Source organism: Lithobates pipiens, unplaced genomic scaffold (genome assembly GCF_037356315.1).
Source record: "Lithobates pipiens isolate NorthernLeopardFrog02 unplaced genomic scaffold, aLitPip1_a1.2 Scaffold_25, whole genome shotgun sequence".
NCBI lineage: Eukaryota > Metazoa > Chordata > Amphibia > Anura > Ranidae > Lithobates > Lithobates pipiens.
In genome coordinates, this window is record NW_027507787.1 from 104,171,194 (window position 1) to 104,188,654 (window position 17,461).

At 51.6% G+C, this 17,461-nt stretch overlaps 5 pseudogenes; all 5 read right to left on the reverse strand.

The window, feature by feature from the left end:
* Positions 1 to 15,260: 15,260 nt before the first annotated feature.
* Positions 15,261 to 15,379, reverse strand: LOC143931576 (5S ribosomal RNA; annotated as a pseudogene).
* A 107-nt stretch (positions 15,380 to 15,486) lies between these two features.
* Positions 15,487 to 15,605, reverse strand: LOC143932663 (5S ribosomal RNA; annotated as a pseudogene).
* A 110-nt stretch (positions 15,606 to 15,715) lies between these two features.
* On the reverse strand, positions 15,716 to 15,834 carry LOC143932308 (5S ribosomal RNA; annotated as a pseudogene).
* Positions 15,835 to 16,573: 739 nt separating this feature from the next.
* On the reverse strand, positions 16,574 to 16,692 carry LOC143931748 (5S ribosomal RNA; annotated as a pseudogene).
* Positions 16,693 to 16,968: 276 nt separating this feature from the next.
* LOC143932319 (5S ribosomal RNA) lies at positions 16,969 to 17,087 on the reverse strand (annotated as a pseudogene).
* Positions 17,088 to 17,461: the final 374 nt, after the last annotated feature.

The window sequence follows — 17,461 nt, forward strand, 5'->3', positions numbered from 1 at the left end:
GCAGTATTGTAATTGGCATGATCGCGGCATGTGATACGGGCACAGCAGATAAGTGGAGGGGCCGGCAGGGAGCTGCGCCGTTATTATCGGCATCCGGTAAGTGAAGCCTGGGCCTGCCACAAGTGATGGGAGGCGGCAGTACAGAATGCATGTGGCCCCGGATCCCCCCAACCCACAGTGTCCCCCTCTGCGAGTGCCCCCCCGTTTGTGAGTGTCCCCCTGTGTGTTTGTCCCCCTGTGCCCCCGTGTGAGTGTGTCCCCCTGTGTTTGTGTCCCCATGTGTGTGTCCCCCTGTGTGTTTGTCCCCCTGTGCCCCCGTGTGAGTGTGTCCCCCTGCGTTTGTGTCCCCATGTGTGTGTCCCCCTGTGTGAGTGTCCCCCTGTGTGTGTGAGTGTCCCCATGTGTGTGTGAGTGTGTCCCCCTGTGTTTGTGTCCCCATGTGTGTGTCCCCCTGTGCCCCCGTGTGAGTGTGTCCCCCTGTGTTTGTGTCCCCATGTGTGTGTCCCCCTGTGTGAGTGTCCCCCTGTGTGTGTGAGTGTCCCCATGTGTGTGTGAGTGTCCCCCTGTGTGTGTGTGTGTCCCTGTGTATGTCCCCCTATGTGTGCGTCCCTGTGTGTGTCTCCCCGTGTGTGTCCCCCCCCCCGTGTGTGTGAGTGTCCCCGTGTGTGTGCGTCTCCCCGTGTGTGTGTCCCTGTATGTGTGTGTGTGAGAGTGTCCCCATGTGTGGTGAGTGTGTGTCCATCTGTGTGTGTGTGTCCCCCTGTGTGTGTGTGTGTCCCCCTGTGTGAGTGAGTGTGCGTGTCCCCCTGTGTGTGAGTGTGTATCCCCCTGTGTGTGTGGTGTGAATGTGTGTGTGCCCCCCTGTGTGTGGTGTGTGTGAGTGTCCCCGTGTGTGTGTGTCCCTGTTTGAGAGAGTGTCCCCTGTGTGTGTGTGTGTCCCCCTGTGTGTGTGTGTCTCCCCTTGTGTGTGTGTGTGTGAGAGAGTGTCCCCCTGTGTGTGTGTCCGTATGAGTGTGTGTGTGTCCCCATGTGATTGCGTGTGCCCCCCGTGTGAGTGTGCGTGTCCCCATGTGTGGTGTGAATGTGTGTGTCCCCCTGTGTGTGTGTGTGTGTGTGTGTGTGTGTGTGTATGTTTCTTCCCCTGTGTGTGTGTCTCCCCCTGTGTCTGTATTTCTTCCCCTGTGTGTCTCTCCCCCTGTGTGTGTGTCTCTCTCCCCCTGTGTGTGTGTCCCCCTGGGTGTGTGTCCCCCTGTGTGTGTGTCCCACTGTGTGTGTCTTCCCCTGTGTGTGTGTGTGTGTCCCTGTGAGTGTGTGTCCCCCTGTGTGCGTGTTTTCCCCTTGTGTGAGTGTCCCCCTGTGTTTGTGTGTGTGTGTGTGTGTCCCTGTCCTTGTGTGTGTGTGTGAGAGTGTCCCCCTGTGTGAATGTCCCCCTGTGTGTGTCTCCCCGTGTGTGAGTGTCCCTGTATGTGTGTGTGTGTGAGAGAGTGTCCCCCTGTGTGGTGTGAGTGTGTGTCCACCTGTGTGTGTGCCCCCTGTGTGAGTGAGTGTGCGTGTGTATCCCCCTGTGTGTGTGTGTGTGAGAGTGTATCCCCCTGTGTGTGTGTGTGTGTGGTGTGAGTGTGTGTGTGTGTGTCCCCCTGTGTGCGGTGTGTGTGAGTGTCCCCCTGTGTGTGTGCCTCCCCTTGTGTGTGTCTTCCCTCTTTGTGTGTGTGTCTCCCCCTGTGTGTGTGTGAGAGAGAGTGTCCCCCTGTGTGAGTGTGTGTCTCTGTGTGAGTGTGTCCCCCTGTGTGGTGTGTCCCCCCTGTGTGTGTGTGTGTCCGTGTGAGTGTATGTCCCCCCATGTGATTGTGTGTCCCCCCCGTGTGAGTGTGTGTGCTCCCCTGTGTGAGTGTGCGTGTCCCCCTGTGTGTGGTGTGAGTGTGTGTGTCCCCCTGTGTGTGTGTCTCCCCCTGTGTGTGTATGTCTCCCCCTGTGTGTGTGTGAGTGTCTGTTTCTTCCCCTGTGTGTCTCTCCCCCTGTGTGTGTGTGTGTGTCTCTCCCCCTGTGTGTGAGTGTGACCCCCTGTGTGTGTCTCCCCCTGTGTGTGTGTCCCCCTGTGTGCGTCAGTGTGTCCCTGTGTGTGAGTGGTTCCCCCTGTGTGTGTAAGTGTGTCCCCCTGTGTGTGTGTGTGTGAGTGTGTCCCCCTGTGTGTGTGTGTGTCCCTGTGTGTGTGTGTCCCTGTGTGTGCGTGTGCGTTCTTCCTCCAGTTTCCCCCTGTGTGCTCCCCCCGTGTCTCCCTGTGCAGGTGTGGTGCCCAAGGGGGCCCCATGAGCTTCTATTGCCTGGGGGCCCCATTAGCTGTCAGTCCGCCCCTGGTCACCGAGGACCTTTTTGGCATTCAAAGGTCAGGAGTGTGCCTTTTTTAGTCACCAAGGACCATTTTGGGCATTTAATCACTTCAGCGCAGGACCATTTGGCTGGCCAAAGACCAGAGCACTTTTTGCGATTCGGAACTGCATCGCTTTAACCACTTGCCGACCATTGCACTCTGATGTACGTCCCTACTTTGGGAACAAACAGAGGCATCTTTAGGGGGTGGCCGTAGTCTGGGACCAGTAGCCCAGAGTCTCGGTCCAGAATGCAGGGAACGGGGGGCGTGGCTACCGAGCTACTGCATGGACGTGTGAGCAGATAGCTCCGTGCTGGAGACCGGGGAACGACGCTTAACGGAGAGGACTTTAACTCTAACTAACCACTACCTGCGTGGGAACTATCCCTCATTCCCTCGGCATGGCCAAAAAGAGGAAAGGAGTCTCACAGCTCCATAAACTTCAACACTTCTTCCCGCAGAAAGACCGCGGCCTACTCCAAGATGGCGCCGGAGACGCCTCGCCGCCTACCTCCAGCGAGTCTGCGACATCCTCTCCGAGCCCGAAACACAGCCCCAGCGTGTCCAGAGACCCTCCGGATGTCTCATCCCCGCTGTCCCGGAGCCCGGCGAAATCTAAACCCCGTCTGACGGTGGACGTGACCGCCGACAAGGTGAGCGGGGACCACGAGGGCTTGGATGATACTAGGGAACTAGCTGAAACGCTCCATTCGTTCCCCACCACCAACCAGCCGGTGTCTGACACCACGTTGAAAGACATGCTGGTGTCCCTTCGCAGCTCCCTCCATGCGGACCTAATGGACTGCATGCGGAGTTTTAAGGCAGACATGGGGGAGCTGGGAGACAGAGTATCTCATGTGGAGGAAAAAATGGGCGATTATGCCACCTCTTATAACTCATTAGTTGATGCCCATAATGAGCAAGCTGACGAGGTGTCCTGGCTTAGGTCAAAGGTCGCTGACCTTGAAGATAGATCCCGCCGCAACAACCTCAAAATTAGGGGGATCCCCGAAGTGATCACCCCGGGCCAACTATTGCAATATGCTCAAACTATGATGAGATTCTTTCTGCCGGACGCCACTGACTCTGATTTAGTGATTGACAGGATCCATCGACTCCCCAAACCGTCCCATCTACCAGACAACATCCCTAGGGATGTCCTTATGCGGGTACATTTTTACCACATTAAAGAAAATTTCATGTCTGCTCATCGCAAAAACAAACAACCACCTGAATGCTATGCACATATTCAGCTTTTTGCGGACTTGTCCCAGTACACCATGCAGAAACGTAAAGCCCTGTTATCCATTACTAAAGCTCTGCGTAACCACGCCATCTTATACCGCTGGGGATATCCGGCTAAGTTACATATCACTAAAGATGAGCAGGTGTCTGTGGTCAATTCTCTGGAGGAAGGACTGAAGCTGCTTAGAGCATGGGACATCCTTCCAGCTCAATCAGAATCTCACACGTCTCCACCAGCTTCAATGGATGTTAGCGACACCTGGCAGGTTGTATCCAGGAAACAGAATGCAGGGAACAGGGGCAGACTGAGCCTTGGTTGGCTCCAGCTCCAGCTTTAGCTCTGCCCCGCTTCCACCCAACTTTACTCTTGGTCGCTGATTGCTATAGCCGCCTGGCGGCTAGCAACCATTAACGTCACTGCCCACTGTGCCCACACTGCCCAACATTCAAAGCAGAGGAGGATTGCACTTCCTCCTCCTCCGCGCTAGTGCTCGTGGGGCCTGGCCTACGACTTCTGGTCTGGATTGTCCCGCAGCTGTTATGGTAGCGTGGATTGTAGAGCCCAGGAGGGAGAGAAAGGGATGACGCCGCCACCCTGAGCAGCATTCGCAGCGGCTCCCTTAGCCTACACTCCTGCAATCTTAGTCCTCTCCCAGCTTGCTGTGCTGGAGCAGGAAGAAGGCAGAAATGACAATGCGGCGGCCGCACCACATCAATACCCACTTGGACGGGCGGCTCTCCTCTTCTCCTCTGGCTGCCTTGCACACCAGCACCACGGATGAGCTGCTGCTGTAGTACCTGAACACATGAAGTCTATCTCCTCCTGGTCAGGTAGGTCAATCAGAGTTTGTATGTCATGTCCCCCTATGTGTGTGTCCCTGTGTGTGTCCCCCCATGTGTGTGTGTGTCCCCCGTGTGTGTGAGTGTCCCCGTGTGTGTGTGTCTCCCCGTGTGTGTGTCCCTGTATGTGTGTGTGTGTGAGAGTGTCCCCCTGTGTGGTGAGTGTGTGTCCCCCTGTGTGTGTGTCCCCCTGTGTGTGTGTGTGTGAGTGTGTATCCCCCTGTGTGTGTGGTGGGAGTGTGTGTGTCCCCGTGTGTGTGTGTGTCCCCCTGTTTGAGAGAGTGTGTCCCCTGTGTGTGTGCCTCCCCTTGTGTGTGTCTCCCCTTGTGTGTGTGTGTGTGTCCCCCTGTGTGTGTGTCCCCCTGTGTGTGTCTCCCACTGTGTGTGTGTCTTCCCCTGTGTGTGTGTGTCCCTGTGTGTGTGTGTGTCCCCCTGTGTGTGTGTGTGTGTCCCCCTGTGTGTGTGTGTGTGTCCCCCTGTGTGAGTGTCCCCCTGTGTGTGTGTCCCCCTGTGTTTGTGTGTGTGTGTGTCCCCCTGTGTGTGTGTGTGTGAGAGTGTCCCCCTGTGTGAGTGTCTCCCCGTGTGTGTCTCCCCGTGTGTGAGTGTCCCTGTATGTGTGTGAGAGTGTCCCCCTGTGTGAGAGTGGGCATTTAATCACTTCAGCGCAGGACCATTTGGCTGGCCAAAGACCAGAGCACTTTTTGAGATTCGGCACTGCGTCGCTTTAACCACTTGCCGACCATTGCACTCTGATGTACGTCCCTACTTTGGGAACAAACAGAGGCATCTTTAGGGGGTGGCCATAGTCTGGGACCAGTAGCCCAGAGTCTCGGTCCAGAATGCAGGGAACAGGGGCAGACTGAGCCATGGTTGGCTCCAGCTCCAGCTTTAGCTCTGCCCCGCTTCCACCCGACTTTACTCTTGGTCACTGATTGCTATAGCCGCCTGGCGGCTAGCAACCATTAACGTCACTGCCCACTGTGCCCACACTGCCCAACATTCAAAGCAGAGGAGGATTGCACTTCCTCCTCCTCCGCGCTAGTGCTCGTGGGGCCTGGCCTACGACTTCTGGTCTGGATTGTCCCGCAGCTGTTATGGTAGCGTGGAGTGTAGAGCCCAGGAGGGAGAGAAAGGGATGACGCCGCCACCCTGAGCAGCATTCGCAGCAGCTCCCTTAGCCTACACTCCTGCAATCTTAGTCCTCTCCCAGCTTGCTGTGCTGGAGCAGGAAGAAGGCAGAAATGACAATGCGGCGGCCGCACCACATCAATACCCACTTGGACGGGCGGCTCTCCTCTTCTCCTCTGGCTTCCTTGCACACCAGCACCACGGATGAGCTGCTGCTGTAGTACCTGAACACATGAAGTCTATCTCCTCCTGGTCAGGTAGGTCAATCAGAGTTTGTATGTCAGGGACCAGGTCAGTGTGTGTCAGGTAGGTCAGTGTATGTATGTCAGGTAGGTCAGCGTGTGTCAGGTAGGTCAGTGTGGGTCACGTAGTTCATCCTTTTTTCCCCACAAATAGAGAGGTTTTTTTTTTTTTAAGGTATTTGATTGCCTCTGCAATTTTTTTTTTTTTTGCGATATAAACGGAAAAATCTAAAAAATATTGAAAGAAAATTATATTTTCTGCTTTTTGTTATAAGAAAAATCCAATAAACTCAATTTTATTCATACTTTTAGGTCAAAATGTATTCAGCCACATGTCTTTGGTAATGTTAATAAGTGTATATTTATTGGTTTGCGCAAATGTTATAGCGTCTGAAAACGATGGTACATTTTCTGGAATTTACGCATCTTTTAGTTTATGACTGCCTATCTCATTTCTTGAGGTGCTAATATGGCATGGTTGACTTCTTTTTTTCCCTTGTTTCCCAAGGTGACCATCTTGGTGTTTGTCAAGAGGGTTGAGGGTGCCAAAAGTGAGTGCCTATGGCAACATCACCCTGAAAGCATCTGATACTAAGCAGGGACGGGCCTGGTTAGTACCTAGATGGGAGACCGCCTGGGAATACCCTCTTGAGAAATGCCAAGATGGTCACCTTGGGGAACCACAAAAAAAGGCAGTCTCCCATCCAGGTACTAAGCAGGCCCATCTCTGCTTAGTCTTCAAGACCAGATGAGATCGGGTGCTTTCAGAGTGGAGTGGCCATAGGCAATCTCTTCTGGCACCCAAAACCCTCTTGAGAAATGCCAAGAAGGTCATCTTGGGAAACCAGATATACAAAACAGGTCAACTAATGCAGGTACTAACCAGGCCCGACTCTGCTTAGCCTCCAAGATCAGGTGCTTTCAGGGTGATGTGGCTGTAGGCAATCTCTTTGGGCACACTCCACCCTCTTGACAAACGCCAAGATGGTCATCAAACAAGGGAAAACAAAACAAGTTAACGGAAAAAAAAAAAAAAGATGCCTATGGCACATGCTATTCTCAGGCGGTCTCCCATCCAGGTACTGACCAGGCCTGACCCTGTTTAGCCTCCGAGATCAGACGAGATTAGGGCTTTGAGGGTGATGTGGCCATAGGCAATCTCTTTGGGCACCGTCAACCCTCTTGACAAACCTCAAGATGGTCACCTTGGGAAACAAGGGAAAAAAACAAGTCGACGCAAAAAAAAAAAAAGAAGACTGCAGCTCCTGGTATTCCCAGGCGGTCTCCCCTCCAGATGCTAATCAGGCCCGAACCTGCTTAGCCTCCAAGATAAGACGAGATTTTGAGCTTTCAGGGTGATGAAGCCAAAGACAATCTCTTTGGGCACCCTAAACCTCCTTCACAAATAGTGATGGACGAACTTCCGACGGGACGTTTCGCGAACGCGAAATGCGAACGGACCCAAACGTTCGCGAAACCGACCGTTCGCCGCGGGCCCCATTGACTTCAATGGGAGGCGAACTTTGCAAACCTTCATGTCGAATTTGCGGCCACGTGGTAATTATTAGGGGGTAAAACGTAGTCCCACCATCTGGACAATGACATAATACATGTATGAGGTGAATTTGGGATCGATAACTACAAGCATTTTTATTTTATTTGGGAAATTGTTCTAACAATTCAGGACTATGGAGCTAATGAAGGCAATGGAGGAGAGGGAAGGTCAGGGACCAGGGTAGGCAAAGAAGAGGGTGCAGGAGATGATCACCAGCAGCGTGACATACCGGAATGACACATGCACCGTGATAGAGGCATCTGACAGCAGCACCGTAATACAGAGCACTGACAGCAGCACCGTGACATACAGCGCTGACAGCAGCACCGTGACATACAGCGCTGACAGCAGCACCGTGACATACAGCGCTGACAGCAGCACCGTGACATACAGCGCTGACAGCAGCACCGTGACATACAGCGCTGACAGCAGCACCGTGACATACAGCGCTGACAGCAGCACCGTGACATACAGCGCTGACAGCAGCACCGTGACATACAGCGCTGACAGCAGCACCGTGACATACAGCGCTGACAGCAGCACCGTGACATACAGCGCTGACAGCAGCACCGTGACATACAGCGCTGACAGCAGCACCGTGACATACAGCACTGACAGCAGCACCGTAAGCAGCCCCAGGAGGAAGTCAGCACAGCACAGGGATGGTGTGATCCCCTCATAATAAGAACCCCCAGGAGGAAGTCAGCACAGCACAGGGATAGTGTGATCCCTTCATAATAAGAACCCCCAGGAGGAAGTCAGCACAGCACAGGGATATCATAAGCAGCCCCAGTAGAAATATGACACCGCTCAACCTCTTCAAAGAGGAGGGTAGGGGCATATAGTACGGTGTGCTTTTTTGGGTCAAGGAAGTGAGCCAAATGAATTAAGAAGGTCTGTGTGCTTGATTAAAAAAATAGTTTATAGACATATACATGGTCTACTGGTCACATGTGTTGAATTCCTCCGAGATCCATGCCTCATTCATTTTTAGAAATGTGAGGTAGTTAACACTGTGGTGAGCTAGGCGAGTACGCTTATCGGTCACAATCCCCCCTGCTGCGCTGAACGTCCTTTCGGACAGGACACTGGATGAGGGGCAAGCCAACAGTTCGATTGCAAATTGGGCAAGCTCTGGCCAGAGGTCAAGCCTGCCCACCCAGTAGTCTAGGGGTTCATCACTCCTCAGAGCGTCCACATCGGCCGTTAACCCAATGTAGTCGGACACCTGACGGTCTAGGCGTTCCCTGATGCTGGATCCGGATGACACCTGTCGATGGGTCGGCTGAAAGAATGACCTCATATCCGAAGTCACCAACACATCTTCAAACCGGCCTCTTCTTGCAGGCGCTGTTGGATTGGTACCCGCAAATCCTTCTCTGGGAGTGGGAATTGCTCCTCTGCCAGCGCACGCAAAAGCAGAATGCAGCATTTCTCGAAGCAAGGCCTGGAAGTGCTGCATTCTGACAGCCCTCTGCGACGGCGGTAACATTTCCGCCATTTTGTGTTTGTACCGGGGGTCTAAGTACGTTGCCACCCAGTACTGGTCCTTGACCCTCATGCTTTTTATACGGGGGTCCCTATTAAAACACTGGAGCATGAAGGCCCCCATTTGCACTAAAGTGGAAGCGGTGTGGTGGCCTGGCTCCTGCTCATCATCCAGGATAATGTCGTCCTCTTCATTCTCCTCTCCCCATCCTCGCACAACAGGGATCCCAGAAAGGTTTAAAGCATGCTCTTCTTGCTCCTGCTCATCCGCCCCGGCACCATCCTCCTCTGACTCCTCATCAGACTCCTGTTGTTGACTTGTCTCAGATAGAGTAGCCCCCCCTGGGAATTCATCCAGCATTGCGACTTCCTCATCTTCCCGCTCCTGCTCCTCCACAGCCTGATCAATGACACGACGCAATGCACGCTCCAGAAAGAAGGCATAAGGTACCATGTCACTGATGGCGCCATGGCTGCGACTGACCAGTTTGGTGATCTCCTCAAATGGCCGCAGAAGTCTGCATGTGTCGCGCATGAGCAGCCACTGGCGCGGTGAAAAAAAACCCAGCTCCCCAGAACCGTTTCTTTCGCAGAGTTCATACAGGTAGACGTTAACTGCACGTTTCTGCTGGAGCAGCCTATCAAGCATATAGAAGGTTGAGTTCCATCGCGTCGGGCAATCGCAAATAAGACGTCTGACCGGCAGATGGTGTCGCCGCTGAATGTCAGCAAGGCGAGCCATGGCCGTGTAAGATCTTCTGAAATGGGCCGAGATTTTCCTTGCCTGCCGCAAGATGTCCTGGACCCCAGGGTATTTGACAAGGAATCGCTGCACGACCAAGTTTAAGACGTGTGCCATGCACGGCACGTGCGTGATTTTGCCCTGTTTCAATGCGCTAAGCAGATTGGCACCGTTGTCACACACCACTTTACCAACTGTCAAATTGAGCGGTGTTAGCCACTCATCTGCCTGTGAACGCAAAGCTGAAAGGAGTGCCGGGCCAGTGTGGCTCTTTGCTTCCAGGCACAACAGACGCAGCACGGCATGGCAACGTCTCACCTGGCATGTGGAATAGGTTCTGGGGAGCTTGGGCGGTGCAGTGGAAGAGACGCTAGCAGCGGAAAAGGAGGAGGCAGCTGAGGAGGAGAGGGAGGAGGATGGAGTAGGAGGAGGAGAAGAAGAGTCAGGCCTGCATGCAATCCGTGGCGGTAAAACCAAATCTACACGGGTGCCACGGGTTACATGCTTGACGGCCGTCAGAAGGTTCACCCAGTGGGCAGTAAAACTGATATACCTTCCCTGCCCGTGTTTGCTAGACCACGTGTCTGTGGTCAGATGTATCTTGGCACCGACACTGTGTGCCAGAGATACATTCACTTGCCGCTGAACATGGCCATATAGCTCTGGGATGCCCTTCTCTGAGAAATACTTCCTTCCTGGGACCTTCCATTGTGGTGTTCCAATGGCCACAAATTTGCGAAAGGCCTCCGAGTCCACCAGTTTATATGGCAGTAGTTGGCGGGCTATGAGTTCTGACAAGCCAGCCGCCAACCGTTGGGCAAGAGGGTTATCCGGCATCATCATTTTTTTACGCTCAAACATTAGGCCCACGGAAGCCTGCCTTTTTGCAGAAAAATGTGAGCTTGGCGTGATGGAAGGTGGAGTGGAGGACAATTGTGAGGAGAGAGGAGAAGGAGAAGTAGAAGACGAGGCTGGACGGTGAGAGCCTGCAGTGTGGCTTTGTGTGTTCCGTTGCTCCCACTGGGCTCGGTGATGGCTGCTCATGTGCCTTCTTAAGGCGGTCGTCCCTAGGTGAGTATTGGGCTTACCGCGACTAACGCGTTGACTGCAAAGATTGCAGATGGCAACGCTATTGTCAGCAGCGGACACGTTAAAAAAAGCCCACACTGCGGAGCCATGTGCCGGTGTCCTGGGAGCGCCAGATGTGACCGTACATGGTCGATGACTCGCTCCTGATACATTTGCAGTCTGCTTTGTCCCTGCTGTGCAATGTAAGTCATTGCTGCTTCTCCTCCCTATCTGCTGGTCCATATCTCCCTCTGAACTCCCCTCCTCTTCCTCTCTTGTGGGCACCCACGTGACATCACTAGACACGTCATCATCAACGTCACCTTCCCCACCGCTATAAGTAGAGATCTCGGAGTAGGCAGCAACACCGGGGACCAACCTCCTCCTTGGGCTGATCTGGGTACTGGCGTCAGACTGCTGAGTAGCGCTTGTTGCTACCTCCTCTTCCTGATCCAATACCAAGAGTGGCTGCGCATCAGAAATGTCCTCTTGATATGGATCGGAAAATAATTCCAGTGACTCAAGCGGAAGGTATGTGGTGGTGGTGGTGGTGGTCGTGTTGTTGGTGGTAGTGTCTTTGGGGGTGCACATAGCAGAGAGTGAAGAAGAGGGTGCAGATCGAGAGGATGAGGAGGGTGCAGAAGAGTAAGGCTGAGCGAGCCACTCAACCAAGTCTGGTGCATCCTTTAAAGTAATTGAACGCACCTTCTGCAACTTCCCACTTTGGCTCAAGCCTGTTGCTCCTGCCCTACCCCTACCACCCCTGCGGAAGGGCCTGCCTCTTCCTCTGCATGTCATTTTTTAAATGACCCTGTGACAAAACTCTTAGTCCCTATACCGCTGAAGGACTGCTGCAGTATAGGTGAGCGGTCAGCAGTGGTGCACGTCAACCCTATCTATTGTGGACCTATAGCGGTCCTTACAGAACAGCAGACTGTACCGCACTCAAGCCTATGTACCGTAGCACCCTATACCAAGTTACCAGTCCTTATAAGAACTTTTGTGGACCAAGCAGGTTGTGTATTAGTGTTTAGCAGACTGTACGTCAGTCCCTATACCGCTGAAGGACTGCTGCAGTATAGGGCAGCGGTCAGCAGTGGTGCACGTCAACCCTATCTATTGTGGACCGATAGCGGTCCTTACAGAACAGCAGACTGTACCGCACTCAAGCCTATGTACCGTAGCACCCTATACCAAGTTACCAGTCCTTATAAGAACTTTTGTGGACCAAGCAGGTTGTGTATTAGTGTTTAGCAGACTGTACGTCAGTCCCTATACCGCTGAAGGACTGCTGCAGTATAGGGCAGCGGTCAGCAGTGGTGCACGTCAACCCTATCTATTGTGGACCGATAGCGGTCCTTACAGAACAGCAGACTGTACCGCACTCAAGCCTATGTACCGTAGCACCCTATACCAAGTTACCAGTCCTTATAAGAACTTTTGTGGACCAAGCAGGTTGTGTATTAGTGTTTAGCAGACTGTACGTCAGTCCCTATACCGCTGAAGGACTGCTGCAGTATAGGGCAGCGGTCAGCAGTGGTGCACGTCAACCCTATCTATTGTGGACCGATAGCGGTCCTTACAGAACAGCAGACTGTACCGCACTCAAGCCTATGTACCGTAGCACCCTATACCAAGTTACCAGTCCTTATAAGAACTTTTGTGGAACAAGCAGGTTGTGTGTTAGTGATTAGCAGACTGTACGTCAGTCCCTATACCGCTGAAGGACTGCTGCAGTATAGGTGAGCGGTCAGCAGTGGTGCACGTCAACCCTATCTATTGTGGACCGATAGCGGTCCTTACAGAACAGCAGACTGTACCGCACTCAAGCCTATGTACCGTAGCACCCTATACCAAGTTACCAGTCCTTATAAGAACTTTTGTGGACCAAGCAGGTTGTGTATTAGTGTTTAGCAGACTGTACGTCAGTCCCTATACCGCTGAAGGACTGCTGCAGTATAGGGCAGCGGTCAGCAGTGGTGCACGTCAACCCTATCTATTGTGGACCGATAGCGGTCCTTACAGAACAGCAGACTGTACCGCACTCAAGCCTATGTACCGTAGCACCCTATACCAAGTTACCAGTCCTTATAAGAACTTTTGTGGAACAAGCAGGTTGTGTATTAGTGTTTAGCAGACTGTACGTCAGTCCCTATACCGCTGAAGGACTGCTGCAGTATAGGTGAGCGGTCAGCAGTGGTGCACGTCAACCCTATCTATTGTGGACCGATAGCGGTCCTTACAGAACAGCAGACTGTACCGCACTCAAGCCTATGTACCGTAGCACCCTATACCAAGTTACCAGTCCTTATAAGAACTTTTGTGGAACAAGCAGGTTGTGTGTTAGTGATTAGCAGACTGTACGTCAGTCCCTATACCGCTGAAGGACTGCTGCAGTATAGGTGAGCGGTCAGCAGTGGTGCACGTCAACCCTATCTATTGTGGACCGATAGCGGTCCTTACAGAACAGCAGACTGTACCGCACTCAAGCCTATGTACCGTAGCACCCTATACCAAGTTACCAGTCCTTATAAGAACTTTTGTGGAACAAGCAGGTTGTGTATTAGTGTTTAGCAGACTGTACGTCAGTCCCTATACCGCTGAAGGACTGCTGCAGTATAGGTGAGCGGTCAGCAGTGGTGCACGTCAACCCTATCTATTGTGGACCGATAGCGGTCCTTACAGAACAGCAGACTGTACCGCACTCAAGCCTATGTACCGTAGCACCCTATACCAAGTTACCAGTCCTTATAAGAACTTTTGTGGACCAAGCAGGTTGTGTATTAGTTTTTAGCAGACTGTACGTCAGTCCCTATACCGCTGAAGGACTGCTGCAGTATAGGGCAGCGGTCAGCAGTGGTGCACGTCAACCCTATCTATTGTGGACCGATAGCGGTCCTTACAGAACAGCAGACTGTACCGCACTCAAGCCTATGTACCGTAGCACCCTATACCAAGTTACCAGTCCTTATAAGAACTTTTGTGGACCAAGCAGGTTGTGTATTAGTGTTTAGCAGACTGTACGTCAGTCCCTATACCGCTGAAGGACTGCTGCAGTATAGGGCAGCGGTCAGCAGTGGTGCACGTCAACCCTATCTATTGTGGACCGATAGCGGTCCTTACAGAACAGCAGACTGTACCGCACTCAAGCCTATGTACCGTAGCACCCTATACCAAGTTACCAGTCCTTATAAGAACTTTTGTGGAACAAGTGAGTTGTGAATGTTTAGCAGACTGCAGCAGAAGGGCAGCAGTCAAGTATAATATCCTTTCTATATTTGGAAGAAAGAATATTATACATGTACAAGCCTATTACTGTACCACTGATACCAGTCCTGAAAAGAACCTTTGTGGAACTAATAATAACAGCAAGTCTTTAAAATTACCCTCACTGCCTGACAACACTGCTTCCTTCCTGTCCCTATACAAATTGGCAAAAAAAGAGAACGATTAGTGGTTACTGGAACAGCTCTTTTGTGGACCTTGATAGTAACAGCTAATGATGATGATGATGATGATGATGATGAAAGACTAATCTGGCTGTCCCTGTAGCATACACCGTCCTTTCCCTTTCTCTAAACTAACAAAAGACACTCAGGCTGCTGCAAGAATCAGCAGCACAGCAAACCTATCAACACCTAACACCTATACCAGTCCTGAAAAGAACTTTTGTGTACCAAATAGCTAGTGGTTTATCTCTCCCTACTCCACACAGGAACCTGTCCCTATCTTAACAGAAGAAAGAATGTAAAATGGCCACCGGATCGGGTGTATTTATAGGTTAGGGGGAATGTACAAGTGTCCATGTGCTGTCATGTCTCAATTGGCTGTCCTGTATCACATGATAAACGTGTCACCAAAGGTTAAAGTTCTTGTATACATTAAACACGTAAGTCCGCCGCGGCGAACGACGGAAAAAGGCGTTCGAACGTGCGGACCGCGAATGTCGGAAATTCGCCGCGAAACGACCGCCGGGCGAACCGTTCGGCCATCACTATTCACAAATGCCAAGATAGTCACCATGGAAAACAAGGAAAAATAAGTCAACGCCAAAAAAAAATAAAAGAAGCCTATGCTACCTGGTATTCCCAGGCAGTCTCCCATCCAGGTACTAACCAGGCCTAAGCCTGCTTAGCCTCCGAGATTAGACAAGATTGGTCGCTTTCAAGGTGATGTGGCCATAGGAAATCTCTTTGGGTGCCCTCAATCGTCTTGACAAACGCCAAGATAATAACCTTGGGAAACAAGGGAAAAAAATAAGTCAACGCCCCCCCCCCCCCAAAAAAAAAGAAGCCTACATCACCTTGTATTACCAGGCGGTTTCCCATTCAGGTACTAACCAGGCCCTACCCTGCCCATAGGCAATCTCTTTGGGCACCCTCATCCCTCTTGACAAATGCAAAGATGGTCACTAAGCCCGACCCTGCTTAGCCTCCGAGATCAGACGAGATCGGGCGCTTTCACGGTGATATGGCCATAGGCAATCTCTTTCGGCACCCTCAACCCTTTTGACAAACGCCAAGATGGTCACCTTAGGAAACAAGGGGAAAAAAAACAAGTCAACATAAAAAAGAAAAAAAAAGAAACCTACGGCACTTGGTATTCCCAGGGGGTCTCCCATCCAGGTTTTAACCAGGCCCAACTCTGCTAAGCCTCCAAGATCAGATGAGATTGGTTGCTTTCAGGGAGATGTGGCCGTAGGCAATCGCTTTGGGGACTCTCAACCCTCTTGAAAAATCCCAAGATGGTCACCTTGGTAAACAAGGGAAATTAACAAGTCAACTCCCAAAAAAAAAAAAAAAAAAAAAAAAGTCTATGCCACCTGGTATTCCCAGGCAGTCTCCCATCCAGGTACTAACCAGGCCCGACCCTGCTTAACATCCGAGATCAGATGAGATCAGGCGCATTCAGGGTGATGTAGCCGTAGACCATCGTGCTGGCCACTCTAAACCCTCTTGACAAACGGCAAGATGGTCACCTCTGCAAACAAGCAAAAAAATTAAAACAGGTCTTCAACGCCAACAACATATAAAAAAAAAAGCCTACGGCACCTGGTATTCCCAGGGGGTCTCCCATCCAGGTTCTAACCAGGCCCGACCCTGCTAAGCCTCCGAGATCAGATGAGATCAGTTGCTTTCAGGGAGATGTGGCTGTAGGCAATCGCTTTGGGCACCCTGAACCCTCTTGAAAAAAAAGCCCAAAAAAGAGAAGCCTATGGCACCTTGTATTCCCAGGCAGTCTCTCATCCAGGTACTAACCAGGCCTGATCATGCTTAGCCTCCGAGATTAGTCACTTTCAGGGCAATGTGGCCATAGGCAATTTCTTCGGACACCCTCAACCATCTTGACAAACGCCAATATAGTCACCTTGGGAAACAAGGGAAAAAAACAAGTAAACGCAAAAAAATAAATAAGCCTACGGCACCTGGCCATCCAGGTATTAACCAGGCTCAGCCCCTGCTTAGCCTCCGAGGTGAGACAAGATGGGGCGCTTTCAAGGTGATGTGGCCGTAGCCAATCTTTTTGGGCACCGTCAACCCCCTTGACAAATGCCAAAATACACTTTGGGAAACAAGGGAAAAAACAAGTCAACGCCCCAAATGAAAAAAAAAAGGAAGCCTATTCCTAGGTGGTCTCCCATCCAGGTACTTACCAGGCCCGACCCTACCCATGGGCAATCTCTATGGGCACCCTCATCCCTCTTGACAAATGCAAAGATGGCCACTAGGCCCGACCATGCTTAGTCTCCGAGATCAGATGAGATTGGGCGCTTTCACGGTGATATGGCTGTAGGCAATCCCTTTGGGTATCCTCAACCCTTTTTGACAAACGCCAAGATGGTCACCTTGAGAAACAAGGGAAAAAAACAAGTCAATGCCAAAAAGAAAAAAAAAAGAAGCCTATAGCACCTGATATTCCCAGGCGGTCTCCCATCCAAGTACTAACCAGGCCCGCCACTGCTTAGTCTCCGAGATCAGATGAGATGGTTCGCTTTCAGGGTGATGTGGCCGTAGGCAAGCTCTTTATGCAACTTCAACCCTCTTGACAAATGCCAAGATGGTATCCATGGGTAAAAAGAGAAAAAAAGAAAAGAAACCTACAGCACCTAGTATTCCCAGGCGGTCTCCCATCTGCGTACTAACCCAGCCCGCCCTTACTTCTCAGAGTAGTAGGGTGATGTGCCGTAGACAATCTCTTTGGGCACCCTCAACCCTCTTGACAAATGCCAAGATTGTCACCTTGGGAAACAAGGGAAAAAAACAAGTCAACACCAAAAAAATTTAAAAAAATAAACCTACGGCACCTGGTACTCCCAGGTGGTCTCCCATCCAGGTACTAACCAGGCCCGACCCTGCATAACCTCCGAGATCGGACAAGATAGGGTGCTTTCAGGGTGATGTGCCCATAGGCAATTGCTTTGGGCACCCTCAACTCTCTTGACAAACACCAAGATTGTCACCTTGGTAAACAAGGGAAAATAACAAGTCAACGGCAAAAAAAAAAAGAAGCCTATGCCACATGGTATTCCCAGGCAGTCTCCCATCCAGGTACTAACCAGGCCTGACCCTGCTTAGCCTCCGAGATTAGGCCATTTGACCTGACCATCCGCATCAACTCTTATGGAGTTGATCTTTGCCCGAGGCAAGAGCACCTTTTTCGTGGGCTCTTTCTACGATCAGACCCAAGTACTCCAGCTTTTTTAGCAGTATTAAGGAAGATTTCTCTAGGTTTAGAATCCGAACTCTTCAGATGGTTGTAGTGCGTATGCTTTGCTCCAAATGAGC